The 17,545-nt window shown below is 47.4% G+C and overlaps 1 protein-coding gene across 2 annotated transcripts in view; it reads right to left on the reverse strand.

Annotated features, from left to right (window-relative positions):
- Positions 1-13,376, reverse strand: part of Synpo (synaptopodin) — a 56,122-nt gene extending 42,746 nt beyond the window's left edge. The window contains exon 1 of one of the 2 annotated variants that reach the window (XM_045132314.1): positions 13,268-13,376. The gene's annotated coding sequence lies outside the window, so the exon portion shown is untranslated. The remainder of the gene's footprint in view (positions 1-13,267) is intronic. The other variant, XM_045132315.1, reaches the window with a different exon arrangement.
- Positions 13,377-17,545: the final 4,169 nt, after the last annotated feature.

The following is a 17,545-nucleotide window of genomic DNA, read 5'->3' on the forward strand; positions in this document are numbered from 1 at the left end:
CACATAGGAAGGTGCAGGTGCTTGTTGGAACAGGAAAATAGGAGATTATAATTTTTGGATTTCTACAGGAAATGGTCAGTGGACATTTGGGGCCCTGAAAGGCAGCAATGAGTTCCAGGCTGGGGACAAAGTTTTGGAAATCATTTGGGTAGACACAGTGTGGATGTGAATAAACCCCCTGAGTTAAGCAGGCAGCCCTTAGGATGGGGCTAATGGTCAGTAACACTGGGAAAAAAAAAACAACCTTGAAATAAATGGATCTCATTGAAGACTAGATACACACACACACACACACACACACACACACACACCTGGCTGTCCATGATCAGGCACCCTGGTAACAGCAGGCTGGGTCAAGTAGCTGGCCTTGGGGAAGAAGGCTAGGGCTAGGGTTGTGCCAAGAGAGACTGATAGGCAGCTGATGAGATAAGCACATTACCAGGCCCTCAGGCAGATCAGAGCCAACCAGAGGAAAGGCAAACACACATCCAAATCAGAGAGATAACCAGACACCTGTTAGAACAGCCTAAGTGGCAGTGAAACCAGGATAAAGAGGCCACCTGTGCCCTGGAAAAAGGGAGCACTCAGGACTGCACATCCATTTCATCCTGGGTGTTCACTTAGGCACTAGCCTCAGTGTGAACAGATGCTTTCAAATACCACCTCAGTTTCAGCTAGGTGAACCAAATAGCTGGGATTCACACCTAACTCTTACACCATCACGTAAGGCCAGAGAATGGGAAAGAGTGGCCCCAAGACTTCACTTCTCTCCAAGGCCTTACTTGCTCACAGCAGCTGTCAGATTTTGACCACTTCAGTCTCAAAGACCTTAGAATCTCACAAAAGACCAGTAGTTTCTGAAGAGATCTAATGACTATGTGAGCCTAGGCAGATGCCTCTGGAGTCAGCTTCCCCAGTGACACAATGTGAAACAAAGTAGCCAGTGCTGGAGAGGCCACTGGACTCTGGCATTGCAGATCCCATGATTATCAGGACTCAGAGCTCTCCCTCTCCCCCACCCCATGGCACAGTACCAGATGGCAGGAGGCAGGAGTGGGTACCTGGTGGGGGGCATGGCTCTCTAACTCCCCATGGGGGCCTCACCTCATTCCATCCTTGCTTCTGTTTTGTTGTATGTGATGGTGGCCACGGTTTCCAGGAAAGAAGAGAGGCGGAAAAGTTAACTTTCCGCCACCCACACAAATATTTTTGGCCAGCTTTGTCTTTAGGCTGCCAAGCCTGGAGGGAGGGGTTGGCAGGAGCACTTCAATTCAAGGCTCCCTCCCAAACAGTGAGGACTCACAATTCAGCCAAGGACCAGGATAGGGCTCTGGGCAGGCCTGAGCCCTGGGACATCCACAAGGCCCCAGAGCCATAGGGAATCATAGCAATAGCTGAGTGTGGAGCTGAAGCCCTTTACCCAACTCACTCTCCTGTGAGGTAGTGACAGAATGTGGTCTAAAGATGAAGATTGGAAAGGCAAATACTGGGTTCAGAGTCTCTTGCGGGAGAGGGGTAACTGGACCAGAGCTGATGCTGCTCAAGGATCAGTGCTCTTGGCTCCTGCTTTCAGCAGCTACAGACTCTGGCTCCAGGGACTTCATAGCCCCTGGAGATGCTGAGCTCAGTTAGCAGTCCATCTGTGTGGGCAGGAGAGGTCCCAGAGAGCTTAGCAGAGATATAAGGGGTCCTCTCAGACTCTAATTACATTTCTGCCCACACTCCATCCCTATCTGACCACAAGCTAAGAGCCTTGGCAGGCAAGGATGACAAGGGCCCACAGAATCCACTTTTCTTCAAAGGGAGTTCAGAGATATGGCAGGGCATCTACTAAACCCAGACACCCAAACAGCTCTAACCCCAGAGCCCAGCTGGGTGGCAGATAACCTGAAGTCCCAGCACCTGACTAGACTTCCCAGAACCCTGTTGCCAACCACTGAATAAGTGATCTAGTAGAGTAGCTGTGACCTAGGGACTCACATGTCCCTTCTGCTATTCCCTGCATGGTGGAGGAAGAAGGCTTTGCTGGCTTAGAGTCAGATGCAGGTTCAAATTCCGACTCCCTTACTGGTGGATGCTTGGCCTTGGGCAACTCTTCTGTCTGACGGTCAACTTCACTGCCAACCATGGCTTGGCTGTTTCCCAGAATTATTGGAAATATTACAGAAAACATGGGCTCATTGCTTCATCTAGCATCCTATCTCTGGGCTATGTGGATGTTCACTGGGCCTGCATTCAGGATCAGTACCTTCTGCCCAACGTGAAGTGACTAGAAGGTCAGAAGAGCCTATTGTATAGCTTCAGAGACACATAGGGAACATGAGGGGTACCAAGCTTCAGGGAATCAGTAGGAATGTGACCAGCACCCGGACATGGGGTCCTTACTGCAACTCCCCAAATAAGTTATATTAAAAAAATCACAGGATCACTGTTTTTCTTTCTTTTTTTCTCTTTCTTTCTTTCCTTCTTTTTTCTTTTGCCTCCATATGTATTCCTATCTGGCCTCCAACTCATATCCTCCTGCCTCTGTCCCATTTCCACCCTGAGTGCTGAGATTACAGGAATATATCATCATACCTGGCCCACAGAATCTGATTCTATGGTAGAAGGCAAAAGTAGGCTGAGAGGGAAGAAATAGCCCAGGAAGACTAGACTTTCATTCCCCTAAAGGCCCTTCTTCCTACCTGACTTGCCTCTTCCTATAGTTTGTTCTTGTCTGTACACTACATAGGGTCTGATCCACTTCCTAAAGTGCAATTCTGAATATAGGACTCATCTGCTGCTTTTCACAAAATGAAATGAATTTATCAACAAAGGGAAATATATACTCAAAGGTATATACTCATGGTTCTTGGCTGAGGGAAATGAAGGAAGGCTTCTGAGGAGAGATAATCCATCAGGCCCTGTGAAAGCAAGAAGGCAGGATTGCTGGAGATGGGTCTGGAAAACCACATGGGCTTGGAGTGGCTGAGGTTAAGCATATATGGAATAGCATAGGGAGGTAATGATGGTGATTGTAACAGGCTTCCATTGCTGGAACCCTTCCTGCTAGCTGAAGAGACCATGTAGGGATAGTGTAAAGTATAAAGATTGCTGCAAGGCCAATTCTGTGAGGTGGGGCTGAGGGCAGTGAAGCCAGAGCAGAAGAGACAGGGTTGGCATGCAAGGATGCTGGAGAGAGGAATATTTTAGAATGGCTTCCTCAGCCTGTGGCATGGTGCCAAGCACATTAAACAACAGTGACAACAGGAGCTGATAGTCACACAGTGTTTATGACATCAGGGGCTATTCCAGACATCTTGCTCATTTGATCTTCCTCATGAGCCTGGAAGGGAGGTGCCATTATTAGCACCATTCTACAAATATGGAAGTTGAGTTTCCAGTTTTCTAAGCTCACACAGCCATTGAGTAGATGAATTAGGGTTTAGGTCCTGATAACATCACCCTTATTCACACGGCTGCACTCCCTCATCGGTGTAAGTGGTTACTGAATGAAAGTATGGATGAATGGAGGTTGAGATGGAGGGATGGAGGGGGAAAGGGGATATTCCTTCCAACACTTGGTATATCACCTGACACACTGAAGCCACTCAGCACTTTAATATGCAGTGACCAAGAGACTAAACACTTATGTCGCTGATGACCAAAATGGAATTGCCCTGGACAAAGAAGTAATTCAGAATCTACTCAATCCACGTATGCCTGCAGCACTCTTAGCCTCATGGTAGGTGAGGGTTGATGTCTCGCCTGTCCACAGCTGAGCTTTCCCTGTATTGAAGCTGAAGGCCTGTGCTATACTCAAGCACCTGAGCCAAAAGGATGATCCTGCTTCTCTCCTGGGATGAGGATGGTTACCAAGGTGTGGGGGCACCAAAGCAGAAATCCCAGACTGGCTGGGCCTTTGCCATTGCTTGGCTATGCATTCTTGGGAGGTCACGTCCTTTCCCTGAACCTGTGTCCCTGGCTGCAAAAGGCCTTGGGTAGTACAGTTGGTGGAGCAGTAGCAGCCTGGAATGAAACTGTACCGATTCCTCCCTGTCTTCAGTGTCTTCCAGTGGGTGGGATTAATGCCAGGAGAAGCACAGTGTGACCTCCCATTGCCAGCCTTCTTCTGAGCCCTGGCCTCTTTCCTCTCTGCCCCAGCAGCAACATCTAAGGGCCCAGCCTGCTATCATTTCTCCTTCCTTCCTGGCTATTTCTCTCTTCCTGTCTGTTTCCATCAGGTAAGAGGGGGCCAGGGTTGGGCAGGCATAAAGAGAAACTGGAGGAGCCCAGAGCAGCAGGGCATGAAGGAGCTCGGAGGGGTAGGGGCATCACTGGAGAAGTGAATGCTGAGCCAGACCTCAGCTCAACCTTACAAAGGCAAGATAACCTTGGATGAGTCACTTCATCTCTCTGGAGCTCTCATACCCTTTTTGCAGAGTATAGACTCATTCATTCATTTATTCATTCTTTCACTCAGCACACATTCACCAAATGCCTGTTTATGTGCCCTCACTATTTTAAGCACTGGCAGTACACAGTGAACAAAAGGAACAAAAACCCTGCCCACATGGAGCACACATGTTTATTGGGATGGACAGATAATAAATAAATGAAAAAGCATATCAGATGGAGCTAAATGGAATGGAAAAATAACTAAGCAGGAAAGAGGGCCAGGGAGTGCTATGTACGGTTAAAACAGAATAAGGGCCGGGGTGGGGGTAGAGGATTCCAGAGCTATCATTCTGAGTTTTGCGTAGCATATGTATTTTAAGTTTGCAATGGTATTAAATTCCCATATGCAGTTCTAAAAATTATTAAATCAACAGAAATGGCAGAAGTTCTCAATAACACACACCCTGAAAACTCATAGGAGGTATAGTTCTTACACTAATACTCTTATTATTGGGCTGGGGAAATGGCTCAGTGGTTAAAGGTACTTGCTTGCAAAGCCTGTCGCCTCAGGTTCAATTTCCCAGTACACACATGAAACCAGATGTACAAAGTGGTGCATACATTGGGAGCTCTTTTGCAGCAGCAAGAGGCCCTGCTGCACCCATTCTGTCTCTCTGTCTCTCTCTCTCTCATAAATAAAAATATTTTTTAAAAATCAAGATGTGGTTGGGCATGGTGGCACATGCCTTTAATACCAGCTCTCAATAGCCAGAGGTAGAAAGATTTCTATGAGTTTGAGGACAGCCTGGGACTGCAGAGCAGTCTGTAGCCTGAGCTACAGTGAGATCCTACCTCAAAAATACAACAGGGCTGGAGAGATGACTTAGTGGTTAAGGCACTTTCCTGCAAAGCCTAAGGACCCATGCTTAATCTCTCTCCAGAGCCCACATAAGCCAGATTCACAAAGATGAGGTAAGCACAAGATTGCATATACCCACTAGGTGGCACAAGCATCTGGAGTTCGGTCAGTGGCTGAGGCCCGGGTGTGCTAATTCTTATTCCTTCTCTCTCTTTCTCTCTTCTCTCTCTCTCTCTCTCTCTCTCTCTCTCTCTCTCTCTCTCTCTCTCACACACACACACACACACACACACTCAACAACAAAACAGAAACATGGCAGTTGAGCTCAAAACTTGGGGTTGGGTAGGATGAGGGACAGTTGGTAGCCAGGCATCTATATATAGTTCAATGTTTGGTGCATCTTGTCCCAACATGCACAGCCCTAGGAGACATGGAGGAAGAGCACCTAACCTCAAAGACTTCTAAGCTGAGACTTAAAAATAGTAGGTACTTTTAGGCACATAGGAGAGGATCTGCACTCCAGGCAGCAGAGGTATTGCATGAGAATGTGAGAAAGCACCCTGGTGTTTGGCAAGGGAACCCCAAACAGAACCCTGTACAACACTGTAGAGTTGAAGGGAAAAAGGGTCTGGGGAGGACACTGAGGAGAAGTGGGCTTACAACACCTCCTTTCCTCAGCAGCATTCTGACTTGCTTCCACTAGTTTATACAGTAGAGTAATCTGGATTTGTCAGGACCAAAGCATAGAGGATGGATCTAGGGAGAACTTGATGAGAACTGCCATATTTACGGAGGATAACAATAATGATGTTATATAGTTGTTTGAAGGGTTAAATAAGATGGCCAGCAAAAGTGCTAAATAAGTTGCAGCTATTGTCATTATAATTACTGCTTTGTGAGAGAACATCTGAGGACATAATAACAATGAGAACAAGGACTGTGCTGAGTATGTACTTGCCCACTGTGTTCACTGTGTGTACTGTGATCTTGCCTCATGATGCTATTTTGAGGCCAGCACTTACCACTCCTTTCACTTAACAGAGAAAGAGAAGGAAGCTCAGGTACAGGAGTCTCTAACCCATGGTTCACAAGCAGGGAAATGGCCAAGGCAGGACCTAACAGGTGCCTGGGACCTGAAGTGGTCATTGGAGCTCTCTGAGGGCCCAGAGAAAGGCCCTGCCATACAGTGCAAAGAACCTTTGTTCTGGCTCTGCCACACTTTCCATGATCCCTCCACTTCTGGGCCCCAGTTATACCCATTGCACTATCACAGGACTAGGCTTGAGAATTCAAAGCTTTCCTCCGACTCCAGATTACCATGTGGAATCTAGTATTCAGGGCCTCTGGGAACAAGCTTGTTCTACATGGACCCACCAAATCCAGCCTGCTCACAAAATCAGCTAAGTCCCTGCACATCACATCTATTTCTGCCTTGCTGGGTTTACAGATATGTGAGCCAAGGAACCAGTTCTGGCAGCACTAAAGAGACTGAAGTCATAACTATAAATAATGATCATGGCTGGCTGGGGTTGAGCTGTGGTGTGGCAGGTCCCAAACCAGCTTCAGAAACCACAATCCAGTCTCCTCCAGGCCACACAAGGAATTGGAGGCCCATATAGGGAAGAACTGACCCAAGGCCATGTGGTCAGTGAGGGCCCAGAGTGAGCCTAGAACATCCTACTTGTCTCCATGGCTGTTTTTCCTGCCCAAGGGGACTCAACAGGGCAAGCTTAGACTGAACAAGAACATTGTAGTATGACAAGTTTATAAAAGAAGCCAAAAGTTCAGAGCATTTCTATCCATCTACCCCTCCAACCCATAGGCCCTCTCTTCACCCATACAGTGGCCAGTAGGGGGTTAAGCCAACTATACTGATCCTGAAGCCAAATGTACACATTTCTTGCCACCTTTGCAGCCAGGAACATCTGCTTGAAATGAGCCATGGTTACACCATGGAAATGAGCAGCTGCTGTAAACCAAGTCTTTTCTCCCCAGATAGCCAGTTGTTAGAAATTTACCAAGCCAGGAGAGATGGCTTAGAAGTTAAAGCACTTGCCTGAAAAGTCTAAGGATCCAGATTTGACTTCCCAGAACCCATATGAGCTGGGTGTACAAGGTGGCACACATGTTTAGAGTTTGATTGCAGTTGCTAGAGTCCCTAGTGCACCAATTCTCTCCCTCTGTCCCCAATATCTCATAAAAAGAGAATTTACCACCCCAGTACTTGTTAAAGCTATGGTCAGTGAGGTCCCCCCTCCATGCTGTGTCCTGACTGCTGGAGCCAGAGGAAGCTGCTTCACTCCAGTGAGCCTCTGCTTCCCCTAATCATACCTGCGTTATGTCTACTTTGAGAGCTGCCCGAGTACATGCCCTCTAGGAATAGTTCCCAGTTTCCAAGTTTGCCCATAAATTTAAATCACTAAGGAGCTTTCACATGTTCCAAAGCCTGGGCCATAGCATAGATGAAGGACATTACAACCTCTCTGACGAAGATCTGGGTGTCCACCTGGTTTGATGTTTTTCAGTGACTCCTATGTGCAGATAGCTTTGGGTTCAATTGGCTCTTCGTAAGCATTCATTAGCTGTCTCCAGACCATAGTAGAAGGCAGGTAGTGCAGACCCCTATCCCTGCTCCAGTTAGTAAAGTTAATATTTTTTTATTTAAATTTATTTGGAACTTTAATATCTAGAAATACCTCGAATTAGTCATATTTCTATTGACTTATGCTCTTATGTCCCTTCTTCCCCACCTCCATTCCTCTGAGGGCCCTTTTCAATGGGGGTATCAGTAGTCACTATAGGGTCATGGTGGGTTTTTTTCACTTGCATGTATGTATACATGTGGGGTCACATGTATGCACATTCATATGAAGGCCAGAGGTCAACATCATGTGTTTTCTTCAATCACTCTTTATTTTATTTTATTGGTTTTTTGAGGTACAGTCTTGCTCTAGCTCAGGAATTCACTTCATAGTCTCAGGCTGGCCTCAAACTCACAGTGATCCTCCTACCTCTACTTCCTGAGTGCTAGGACTAAAGTTGTGTGTCACCACACCCAGTACCACTTTATTTTCTGAGATAAGGGTTTCACACTGAACTGAGAACTCACCAATTTAATTAGATTAAGTTAGTGAGAAAGCCCCAGTGATCTTCCTGTCTGTGCCCCCCAACCAGCACTGAGATTAAAGGCACTGTCATGTCTGACTTTTACATGGGCCCTGGATATCTGAGCTCAGGTCCTCATGTTTGAGTGGTTAGCACTTCACTCACAGAATCATCTCCCCAGACCCCTGCTCCATTTAATAATTCATGTTGTTTCATGAAGTGTGTGTAAAAGATGGTGAGTTTTGTTAGCTTAAGGGCCTAGCCTGCTAAAAGCATGCTGGAACCTTGGAGGAGAGAGCTTTGTTTGGCCTCTCCTTAGCAGTCTAGCAACCCACACCCTTCACAGCAGATGTGCCACAGACTTATGGACCCCTAGGAGACTTCACTTCATGTGGTACCCAGCTGGCTAGCCAGGAAAATGAAGGGGCCTCAGCCATCCTCTCTTCCCTCCAAGCTGGTTCTTCTCCACCCACAAGCCAAAGGTTCACAAAGTTGACACCTCCTGGGAGACATCAAGCTCTAGGCTTATAGGATTGGGAACATAGATATCAGGGCACAGTTTCTGCCAGATGCTTATGGCCTCAGCCAACTTCTTCCTGAACCAACACCTAGTGATAAAAATACACACACCTTTAATCCCAGCATTTAGAAGGCAGACATAAGAGGATCACTGTGAGTTCGAGGCCATCCTGGGACTACAGAGTGAGTTCCAGGTTAGCCTGGGCTAGAGTGAGATCCTACCTTGAAAAATCAAAATCAAAATGATAATGATGATGATAATAATAATAATAATCATGCTAGTGAACAGCTAGTTACCATTTATGGGCCAGGTGATTTCAGAAAATAAAAAGTGCTCTGCACATAGGTGGAATCTGTCACTCCGTCCTTTAATATGGCAGTTATTGTGTCCCTGAACCTACTGCAATGGATGCACCTATAGATGTTCAATAAGTGCATATGAATAGATCCCTAGCAAGCATGATGGGGAGTGGCAAAGGGGACTCTCCCCTGAAGCTTTCTCTGATAGGGAAAACATGTTGTCAGCCACTGACCTTGCAGGATGAGGACTCAGGAACCCAGGGTTACAGACCTGGCTCAAACTACAGTTAGGATCTGTCACCTTGTGTGACCCACTAACTTCAAGCAAGCCTTCTTTACTTGCCTCAATTTACCCCTTCATTAGGTGAAGGGGTTGGAACAAGTGCTCACCAATGGTTCTCAGACTCTGGTATGTCTGTGGATCTCCACTGTCCAAAACACTGGTCCTGGGGTGGGATGGGGTGCTAGATAGGCTGTGTGGCATGCAGAGCCCAAAGCAAGTAGGATATGTCTCGGTTTCCCCTGAGGGACCCTCATCTTCAGCACCAAGTATGGAAACATTCAGGAATCAGGGGACATTGATCCAAGGTAGTAAAATGTTGGGCCTAGAAGACAGCTGAAGTGCCTTTCTGATTCCTAAATCCCCTTTCACTGGACACCCAACATTAGCTGGCACATCTGTGGTGTCAGGAAAACATGTCTTTCAGAAGTGGCTCACTTTTCCATCTTTAGAACCCTTTGCCTATATAAGCAAGACCTCACTCCTTGTTCCTCCCACCACAGCCACTGATCTCCATCCTCCATGGGTGCACATAAGCCATGCCCCTTCTCTGCCCTTCCTGTAGCTGACCCTCAGTCCCTTCCCCAGTGCTACCAGCAAGAATGCACAGACCCTGGCCCATCCCACCTATCATTCTTATTGTTAGCACTCTGTCAGTTTCTCAGATGTGAACTGAGCACATTCCATGAAAACCAGACCTGGACAGAGTATGGCAAGACCACTGCCTCCCTCATTCTGGACATCCTACTTTTACTGATTCTAGGTTATTAGACAAACCACATAGTAAAAGGACCAGCTCCCTTCTCTGCACGAGGACATGTCCTTGGAAAGAGCTACTCTTGTGGCCCATGTCTTTCCCTCTTAGCAGAGTCTCCCATCTACCAGATAGACTTCTGCAATGACTCCTAGGAGACATCCAGGGCAGATCTCTGTTTGCCCTTGGTCTTGAGTAGCTGAGTGTTCAGCAGAGATCACAAGACCACTGGAGGCCAGTTAGATATGCTAAGTTCTGCTTCCTTGGGTTTGAGTCAACTTCCATCAGCCCCAAAGAAACCTGGTCCTGCAGAGTATAGATGGCACCATGAGAGTCCAATCCCAAATTCACAAAGTTCTTCACCCTAGGGACCCTTCAAGAAGAGCAAGAATCCTCTAGAAGTAGGATGATGCTCCATCATGAGCATTTAGCCTCATCAAGGACAGTAACTCTTGGGGTTAGAGGACAGAAGAATAAGAGAGGGTAAGGATGCTATTTAAAGTCACACAGAATATTAGTGATAAATTTATAATGAATCCAGCCCTCAACTCCTTCTTCTACCTGCTGCTTCCCCAAGAAAGGATCATGAATTCACCTCTACCTAAGGATGCTATCTGTATCTCTGAGCCAAAGTTCAATATCCTCTGCCTGTTATAGGATGAGGCAAGAAAGAAAGGTTCCTGGGCTGGAGGGATGGCTTAGCAGTTAAGGTGTTTGCCTGCAAAGCAAAGGACCCAAGTTCCATTCCCCAGGACCCAAGTCATCCAGATGCAAAAAGTGGTGCATGTGTCTGGAGTTTGTTTGTAGTGGGTGGAGACCCTGTGTGCCCATTCTCTCTCTCTCTCTCTCCCCTCTCTATCCCTGTTTCTATCAACTAAATGAATAAAAATAAAATATTTTTAAAAAGAAAGGTCCCAGAAGATGCATTACTGAAGTGCAGCAGAAAAGGGCTTTCCTAAGGGAAGGTGATGAGACAAGCCACCAGAGAAGCTCCATATACAAGCAGTGATCGAGCAGCAATAACAGCTGCAGTGATCCACCCAGGAAGCAGGAGAGGGGCATGTTCTCAAGGGTGTCCGCTTAATTCAGCTCAGCCTGGAGAAGTGACTCGGGTACTGCCCAGAGCTCCCCCCACCACTACCCAGCAACCCCTGAATCCTCCCAGCACTCCTCACCTGCAGTCATTCTTGGCTTGGCAGATTAAATGAGAGCTGAGTGGCTGTGAGGTAGAGCTGAATGGCAGGAAAGGTGGAAGCCAGAGTGGCCTCATGACTGTCTACTCACCCCAGCAATTCAAAGGAAGCTGAGACCAGAGGAAGTACTTGAAAATGTCATACTTTTTCTCAAGTCTCCTGCCTTTGACATTGGGTACTCAACCCCATCAGGAATGGGCTAATTTTTCCCTCACTCTATCCATACCCTCCCACACAGCCCCCATCACACACAGGTGGCAAATGGACTTTCTGCTCTGTAATCACAGAATTACAAGGTTGTAATTTATGGGGGCCAAAAGATAGTCTGCACAGCAGATCATATCTTCTGGTCCTTGACAGCCAGAACCAACACATTTTTAGTGTGTGAGCCAGTTTCTCATGTGTCCCAGGCTGGCCTTGAACTCATTATCATAACCCAGATTGAGCTGCATTTTGATCCTCCTCCCCCCACCTCTCGAGTGCAAGAATTACAGTTGTCCACTACCATGCTGAGTTCATAGAGTGCTAGGGATGAAATCCAGGGCCTCATGTATGCTAGGCCAGCACTCTATCAACTGAGCTAATTCCCTAGCCCTACAAGCAATATCTTAAAGAGTACTTCCCTTAGTCAGGCATGGTGGCTCACACCTTTAATCCCAGCATTCCAGAGGCAGAAGTAGGAGGATCACCATGAGCTTGAGGCCACCCTGAGAATCCAGAGTGAATTCCAGGTCAGCCTGGGCTAGAGTGAGAACTTACCATAAAAAAAAAGTATTTTCAATGGAAGCAGCATAAAGAAAGTCACTGCAAAAATGGACAGGTCCTGAAGGCTCATCTACTCGGCTTTAGTTTTCATTCATTTCAGGAGAGTGTATTTAAATCTACTCACTTTGATAAACAATTTGTTTATTTTCCCCAGTGTAGATCAGAGTAAGGAGTAAAGTGTACTCTTGTTAAAATGAAACCAACAGTATACAGGCTGCTGTGGCATGAGCTGAGCTACCAGAGGTTTGCCTGCCAGGCTTGGGAAACACTACCCTGGCCCAGCCATGCCATCAATGGGACAGGGAAACTGAGGCCTGGTGATGGACGGTGCCCTATCTAACATCTGCAACAAGATCATGGCAAGGCCACCAACAGAATGGGAAGGCCAACTCCCAAAAGGCTTATTCTTCAGAGAGAGATGGCTTCAGGCTCAGGTTACCTGAATTCTCAGATACGATCCTACTGACCACAGCACTGAAAGTGAAGCACCAGCCTATCCCCAAAGCTGTGTCCTTGTTTCAGTCATCTTGTAGTGTCTATGCTGGGTCTGGACAGCCTGGCCTCTACAGGTACTAGGAGACTGATGGGACTGGAGGAAAGGCAGAATGGAGAGCAGTGGTCAGAAGGGAGTCCAGCATAATGAAGACCCCTACCTGCTTGGCCAGGAGGGAAGCCACAAGGGCCTTGTGAGCAGGGATACTCCACAACCTGGAGATAGGTGAGTGTGTTACACACATTCACATGCATGCACACAGAGAATTCAGAAATCCACTTACACTCTGACACCCTCTTGTTTGTACAAATACTCCCCAAGCCTTCCTGCAAAGCCCCTCACCCATCCTGAGGCATACGGCAGGCCAGCCTACATCTTCCCTAGACCCAAGCCCCAGGCCTGGCGTGTCCTTGTCCCACCGCCTGGAAAGCACATGTGGTTTTAGTTAGCAGCAGAGCGGGCATTTCCGACCCAGATAGTAATTTCCTAACAGGGCCCCAGACCCAAAGGAACCCATAAGAAGGGCACCTGGACTTCCACTCCCCACTACCCATCCCAGGGACTCCAGTGGCCCCTTTCCTCTGGAAGACCCTGCAGTCCTTTCCCACTGTCACCCCCTCACCTGGAGCCGGACTCTGTTCTCATGGGAGCCAAGACCTGCTATGCCCAGCCTCTGTCCACAGTTGCCCGCTGCCTGCTGCCTGCCCGCTTGCCTCCTGGCTCTGCTGTTTCCAGCAGGCTGAATGGGAGGGGAGGAGGGCAGGGTGTCAGGGGGCGGGAAGGAGGGAGGGGAGGGGGCGTGTGGAAATGAAACTTTAATAACAGAGCCTCTTTTGTTTCAGAGCATATGGGATATTTTATACATGCTGAAGACATTAGCTGTCTATATTTTTAAGGGCTCAGGCAAAAGGATGAATAAATACAGGCCATATTCTGCTCGGCAAACACACATGCAGAGTGCTGACTTCTGGAGCATTTCAAACCCCAAAGAAACAGCCCCAGTGACACCAGACACTTTAAAATAAATGTTCTCAAACTCTCAGTCTGGCCTGGCCCCTTCCTGAAGCCACCTGGAGAATGGGGCTCCTTTTTCCCTACAGTATCTACCCCTTGCTCCCCAGGTCTCCTGCTCCGGAGGGTGGGAGTAAGTCCTTAGAATCCAGCCCTATCGCATTCTCTTTCCCAGGACCCCCAAGCCCCAGGCAGATCCCAAGTGTCAGAATTCTAAAAGTACTTGAAAATTTCTGTCCTCATTTTGTACAAACAAGGGCCAAGGCCCAGAAAGGGGTAGGGACGTGCCTATGGTCACATAGCAAATTCATTAGGATCCTGGGCCAAGGGAGAGATGCTTCTTTGAACAGGCGGGTCCACTACTTCCTCACCTCAGAGGTAAGAGTGGGACACCCCAGGACCCAGAGGCAAGGCCAGCATGTAGGCTGGAAGCATGTCTGCCTGTCTTTCTCATTGGAGTGCTGCTCTGGGCACCCACCCCCCTCAACCCTAGGCACCCATCCAAAGATGACGTCAGCAGAGCTGGGAAGAGGCCAGCCCCAGGAAATCCCCTTCAGGCTGACAGTTCCCAACAGGCCTGAAGGCCTCAGGTGTGAGAACCTCTCTCCCTGAGAGCTGGGTTTCCAGTTTTCAGTTGTCTTCCTCATTTCTTCCAGGAACAAAACAGGTCCAGAAAGGGCTAGGCCTTGGAGAAAGTCACAGAGCAAGGTGACAGCATGACAAGAAATGGAAGCCAATCTTTGGGGACCATATTTGCTGCCTGGATTTGCTATTGAGAAGATTTCCAGCTCCTTCCAGTCAGGCCCTTTCCCCTGGCCTTCATAGAGTTCCCATAGTGCTTAATCATCTCCTCAGGTGGACTGAGAGGACTGTTGGAGTCAGGTCTCTTCTTGTCAGTTCTCTACCAACCCATTTATCTCAGTAGTTAGCACAGAACATGACACTAAGTGCCCATAATGAATACACACCATTATGAAATGTTGACTGAATTTCTGGCCATTGCATGGCCAAGCCTATGCAATGTTTGCTGTGAGATAGACCCATGCCCTCGCCATTTGCACAGGCTTCTGCTCAAGTACCCTTCACAGATATACTTTTGTAGTGGGCACTACTCAGGTTCTGCTACTTCTCCAAGCCACACTTATAGTGAGCACAGGCTGGACCTACAACCAGAGTCTCCTGACTCCAGAGCTGGTGATTGTGACCCTGTTGTTACTCACTCATCACTTGTCCCCAGTTCTGATCTTAAGATGAGTATCTCTTCATTTAATAAAGTCCTTCTATGGCCCACTTGTCAGTATCCTGTGCAAAGGGACACCAGCCTGGTAATTGGAGACCTGATTTTCAGCCTCTTTCTGCTAGTGGTGATCTGTGAGAGTCCCTTCTCTGAGGACACAGTTTTTCTCATGAATAAAGTAGAGTGATGAAGATGGCACAAGAGGAGCTTCGCCTATACATAGTGATTTCCCTGCCTGGAATTTCATGCTGTGGATTGATGCTGGCATTATATTCTGTCTGGGTTCCCTCTGCTCTCCTGTGCCATGGGTGATCTTCAATGTAACCTACCTCCGCCCCAGAGCTAGCATTCTAAAGATGTCCTTCTATCCTGAAACCCTAACAGTAAACCTGTAGCAGCTCCCATTGCCCTAGACCAAATGATATATTGGGGACTTATCTGAGACCCCAACCTTAACCCCCCTTTTCTTCCTCACCCAGACTCTCCACTCCAAGTGGTCCTGTCCTTTAGTCTCCAGGAAGCTTCCCACCATCCTCATCTCTTTTACTTCTGTCATCAGCTTTCTGGTAAGGGAGACCCATGAACTTTGGGGCACAGGCATGGAACTCTGTTGGGTGAGACTCAGAGCCTTTCTGGAAGGGGTTTCCTATGAGTTCTGGACTGGGTTCTGCATTAGTACATTTTCAAGGGTTAGAGGTAATTGTCTTGATGTTAGTTATGTCTAGTAATAATACCATCGGCAGAGCACTGATTCTGCTGGCACTGCATGAAGTGTTTTGTGTGCATTGTCTTCCTTCTTGACTCTTTGAAACTGGGAAGAGGTTAAGCTGCTGGCCTAAAGCCCCCAGCCCATGCCTATCAGACCAGATACATAGGTGTGGCTATCAGCTCCAACCTTTTCTCTTATCCGTTATACCAACTGGCTCAGAGATTAGCATCTTCTGGCCCTAGTGACAACATGAGCCCCTGGGGGAGGGAAACCAGCCTCAGACTTTTCTTCCTCCAGGCAGCCAAGCTGACCACAGGTCTTTGTTCTGCACTGGCATTCCTGGTTATGTGTTAAGTTCACGTTTGGAGTGGGCCTGTGTTGCAGTCAGGTTTGCATTGCTGGCAGAAATCATCTGACCAGAGCAGCTTGTGAGAAAAAAAAAGGTTTATTTTGGTTTACAGACTTGAGGGGAAGCTCCACGATGGCAGGGAAAATGATGACATGAGCAAAGGGTGGACATCACCCCCTCGCCAATTTCAGGTGGACAATAGCAATAGGACAGTGTGCCAAACACTAGCAAGGGGGAGCTGGCTACAACATGTATAAGCCCACCCCCAATAATACACTGCCTCCTGGAGGTGCCAATTCCCAAATCTCCATCAGCTGGGAACCTAGCATTCAGAACGCTGAAGTTTATAGGAGACACCTGAATCAAACCACCACATTCCATCCCTGGCCCTCATAAACTGATAACCATACATGATGTAAAATGCAATGTATTCATCCAACATTAAAAGTCCCCATAGCTTTTATCAATTCCAATGATGTTCATACATCCCCATAATCCAAGGTCTTTTAAGTGAGTCATAATACCAACCCCCCCCCCCCAAAAAAAACCATAATGGCACAGAATAAACATTCACACAGCAAAAGATGCCACTGGGCATAGCAAAGAAATATTCAGCCAATACAAGATTCAAAACAACCAGGGCAAACATCAAAATCTGTAGCTTTGCCAGGAGAGTTGGCACACGCCTTTAATCCCAGCACTTGGGAGGCAGAGGTAGGAGGATTGCCGTGAGTTCGAGACCACCCTGAGACTCCATAGTGAATTCCAGGTCAGCCTGAGCTAGAGTGAGACCCTACCTCGAAAAACCAAAACCAAAAAAAAAAAAAAAATCTGTAGCTTCAAGTCCAACAACTCTAGTCAGTCACAAGTCTCCAAGTCCAATAATTCTAACCAGCAGCAAGACCCTGGAGTTCCAATTCCACCCTTCCAGCGAGGCTACTCACAGTCATGGAAAATTTCATCTGGGGCTTGCTGCTCTCCTTGGCAGCCATCTCATGGTTCTGACATCTCCAATGGATCTCCACTGCAACCCATAGTTCATCTTCACAGCTCCATCGGGCCTCCATGCAGGCATCCAGCAAACCTGCTTCACATTGCCCATGGCCGTTTCCAAAACACAAGATCATGCTACAAACTCAATTACCCTCTCTTTCCTTCATTTCTAATACTCCACGATACCAGTTAGGGTGCCACTTTGTTAATCCAGGAGGGAAAAAAAACAGACTTTGAAGAACAGGACACTCCTTGAGCACTCAGTCCCCTTCAAAAGAGTCTACATTCTTCCTGTTGCCTCAGTGCAGATCAGCTGGCCCAATCTCAAAGGTTATAATCTCTCAATTGCAGCTAAGTGGGCAGCAGTTCACCCAAAGATTTTATTTTTTCTATGCCATGCCTCTCTGCTCATACCAGTCCGTTTCTACACACTGCAACTGTGCACAAGTTCCTGGGACATAGATGTAACAGCAAGCCCTCACACAAGCTGCTTCTAGCCTAGTCCAAGCAAAGCTCTTTCTCACATTCATAAACCAAACCTCACAGTTTATAATTCTTACAGTTTTTTCAACTCTGACCAGAATAGTCCATCAAGCTGTAC

The sequence above is a fragment of the Jaculus jaculus genome, chromosome 13 (assembly GCF_020740685.1).
Source record: "Jaculus jaculus isolate mJacJac1 chromosome 13, mJacJac1.mat.Y.cur, whole genome shotgun sequence".
NCBI lineage: Eukaryota > Metazoa > Chordata > Mammalia > Rodentia > Dipodidae > Jaculus > Jaculus jaculus.